At 44.2% G+C, this 3,893-nt stretch overlaps 1 pseudogene; it reads left to right on the forward strand.

Annotated features, from left to right (window-relative positions):
- Positions 1 to 1,874: 1,874 nt before the first annotated feature.
- LOC101589476 lies at positions 1,875 to 2,301 on the forward strand (annotated as a pseudogene).
- Positions 2,302 to 3,893: the final 1,592 nt, after the last annotated feature.

Consider the following 3,893-nt stretch of genomic DNA (forward strand, 5'->3'; position numbering starts at 1 on the left):
CTAGTTTCTTACACTCTTGGTCCTTTTTTTCTTTTTAATGTGGAATAAGATGCTATTTAATTTTGTTCTTCCATAGCTAATTTTTTTATGTATATGCTTTAATGATTTTTTTCTTTACAAGAAGTTTTGGACGATTTCATTTTTGTACATCTTGGTATGATTTTATTTAAATTTCTTTTCAAAAGGTTCATTTTTCTTGGAAATGTGGTATTATAAGTTGAACTAAATTCAGAAATTTTAAATCTTTAAAAAAATGCTTAAAACTATTGTTTGCAACAAGGTACAATTCCCCTATGATGAATGCTATCACTATGCATATATAAAATGTACCAATAAAAAAATTCAAGGAAAAAAAATAGAAGATAGATTGCTAGGGAAGAGAACTAAGAAGAACAGAGAAAGAAGAGATGGATGGTAGGAGCATGTGTATGATCAAAGCTACACACACACACACACACACACACACACACACATTTACAATAAAGCTCATTACTTTGAGCAATTAATATGACTTAGTAATTATAACTTAAAAAGAAAAATATAGAGGCCAGAGAGATAGTTCAGTGGAATAAAGAGCCTGCTTAGGCAAGCTCTGGGACTGCAGTTTGATCCCTGGCAACACCTGCCTGCCAGCCCCGCCCCCAGGATGGACTGAGCCAGCCAGCATCCAGGGGTGCACGCCTGTAATCCCAGCGCTAGAGAGGCTGAAAGCAGGAGGCTCACCATGAGTCCAAGCTACATAATGAAACCCAGCAGCAACCAAATGCACTTTTTTTAAAAAGAAGAAAAATATCATGATATACTAGATGAAAATACTAGTAAACAACCATATCACCATTTTTAAAAAAGGAATCAGTACCTGTAGAAAACCTGCGCTTAATTCAGTCTCTGAAATCTCTCCTCTGCCTCACTCTTACCATAGTTTCCCTTCATTTTTTATTCTGCCCTTTTCATTCTGCCCTACTGGCTTGTTTGGTTTCCATGGGATTCTGCTGTGTCTCTACCAAATGTACCAGTTAAAAAGTTACCACATTTATTGACTATTGCTGCAGTCTTATCAATTCCCTTGACTGCTACTCTACTATCAAGGCAATGTTTCCATGTGTTTTGTAAGGTTGCTATCAAAACTGACACGGATGGTGGGTGTCACACAAGCAGAGGTGCAGGACGCTGGCACAGAGCATTGCCACCAGAAGGAGCAAGTAAGCCAAGGAAAGCAGGGTGGCAACCGATGCTTGCTGTTCTCGGGAAATCAGCAGTCTGTTTCTCTTCTCACTCTAGTAAAGGAACAACCTCTGAACAGCAGCCATGCAAGCCCAGCAGGATTAGTGATGAGGGCTGATGGAGAAAAGAAACCCTTCAGGAGTTTTGGGGTAGCAACACTCAGAGGCCAACACAGACCATTGCATTTACTAGAGGAGTTTGCTTGATGTACCACAAAGGGTTGAGGAGGAAACTCAGCTCTGGAGATAGAGCTTATAGGAACAACCAAAAGTTCATCCTAGCAAGTCAGCTGGGCCACTCCATATTCCCACTGGGAACCAGAAAGCTAAGACAAATACAGACCAAAAAGGCAGAGGCTGTAGATGGACTATCTTGGCTTTCACAAGAGTAGATTCAGAAAAGCCATGCCAGACACTGCCCAACACAGCTACAGAACTGAGTACGCTCCATAATTGGCCTAAGAAGCAAGCAAGCAGATGGCATTTTTTAATAGCAAGTGTGGAAATGCGTCTTGACACCTGGGTGGGTGAAGTTCTGTCCCAAGCCATCAGTGACATCTTTCACAAGGCAACCAGGCTCAATAACAACCACTGCCCTCTAAAATATCTGTTAAGAGATGAGAAGAGGACAGTCTTTTCTGAAGACCTGGCAAGATGGCGGAAGTGGAGCAAAAGAACAAGTGAACCCTCCGCAAGTTTACCTACCGCGGCGTCGACCTCGACCAGCTGCTGGACACATCCTACGAACAGCTGATGCAGCTCTATAGTGCTCGGCAGAGGACACGGCTGAACCGTTGACTTCGGCGGAAGCAGCATTCGCTACTGAAGCGTCTACGCAAGGCCAAAAAGGAGGCACCACCCACGGAGAAGCCCGAGGTGGTGAAGACACACCGTCGAGACCGAGATGGTGGGCAGCATGGTGGGTGTCTACAATGGCAAGACTTGCAACCAGGTGGAGATCAAGCCTGGGATGACTGGCCACTGCCTGGGCGACTTCTCCATCACCTACAAGCCAGTGAAGCACGGCCGGCCTGGCACTGGAGCCACTCACTCTTTGCACTTCATCCACCTAAAGTAGCCACCTGGCCAATAAAGCCACCACCGCCACCCTCCCCCCACAAAAAAAAAAAAAAAAAAAAAAATCTGCTTGAGGGCCAGTCAAATAGCTCAGCAGATTAAAGCACCTGAAAGCAGGCACAGGGGTCAGGGGTTCGATCCCTGGGCCTGCCATGCCGGCCCCACTCTCAGGGCACACTGAGACATCAATTGAGACTGGGTGTGGTGGAGCGTACCTATAATCCCAGCTCTTGGGAAGCTGTAAGCAGGTGAATCACTATGAGTCTGATCTAGTAGTAAGACCCTAAACACCCTGTAGATACTTCCCTAAAATATAAAATAATAAAATATCTGTTTGTTTGTTTGTTTGTTTGTTTTGTTTTGTTTTGCAGAACCGGGTATTGAATTCTGGTCCCTGCGCTTGCCAGGCAGGCACTTATTCCACTGAGCTATCTCCCCAGCCCCTAAAATATCTGTTTGTTGATGCATCAATCCAGACTTGATAGCTCAAGTGTAAATCCCCAAAATAAAGACTCTAGCTAAATTCTGCCTCCACTTTTCTGTTCCTAGTTGTACATCTTCCACTTTTATCAATAAAATTGTTCTCAGTACACATTTGAGTGTAGAGCAAAAATCCTCTTAGTCTGAATCACTCTTAAAAATAAGCAAATCCAAATCTCCCACTAGAAATCCTCAGAGGCAGTCCTCTGAGTTCAGAAAGTATTGGGGGAAGCTATGTCAGTTTTAGTGTTCCCAAGTCATTAAGAAAGAAAAAGCAGCTCATGTAGTCATTCCAATCACCACCAAAATGTGACATTGTGATGAAAGAGAGAGAACTCTCATCTACTTTTGGATCAGACACCAGTCTCCCGGCCAGCTCTCGCTGTCAGGGTTACCCCACATCTCAGGTCACCCTTTATTCTCATCACTAATGCCGGGAGTAAAATTGCAAACACCAAAGGGCTTGTATTAAAAACTACATTGGAACAGATGTGAAGGTACTTTGTGCAGCATGAGCAAAGCACACGTGCTGGTGCTTCAGCAAGCATGAAGCCTGTCCTTTCCTGTGGGAGTGTTTTGTCTCTCTGACTCACTACAGTCATGTGTGGTCGCCAGCATTGAGGGGATTTTGTTTTATGTTCATTGTTATATAGCTCGTGTTCCCATTTCATCCTTCACATCTACCTTGATGCTTCGATTTGTTTGCTGAATTTTCATTTTGCTTGCTCAGGAATAAAACCCCCCTGTTTATGATCCTTCCCCTGCACAGTCTTAGTCTTCCCACCACGTGGCACTCCTGGTGGAGCTTAAAGGCTGCATTCTGGGACTTGGGAAGAAGCCACTGCAGCTGCCCTTTCAAAGCTGCCTGCCTGAGAAAGAGACACAGGACCTGGTTGTGGGGTACAGGGGATCCCAGGGCTCTGGCCTTGCAATCTGCCCTCAGACACATAGATGGTAGATTTGCTCTTACTCAGGCCACAGCTTTTCCTGGCAATAATTATGTAGGTGTTTGTGAGGGACCCCAACAGGAGCACTGATCCAATAAGAAACAGGACAAAAGAGTCCGCAGTAATATAAAAATATCAACTTCCTAGAAGAGTGACTACCTAGGAA

The sequence above is a fragment of the Octodon degus genome, unplaced genomic scaffold (genome assembly GCF_000260255.1).
Source record: "Octodon degus isolate 3935 unplaced genomic scaffold, OctDeg1.0 scaffold00016, whole genome shotgun sequence".
NCBI lineage: Eukaryota > Metazoa > Chordata > Mammalia > Rodentia > Octodontidae > Octodon > Octodon degus.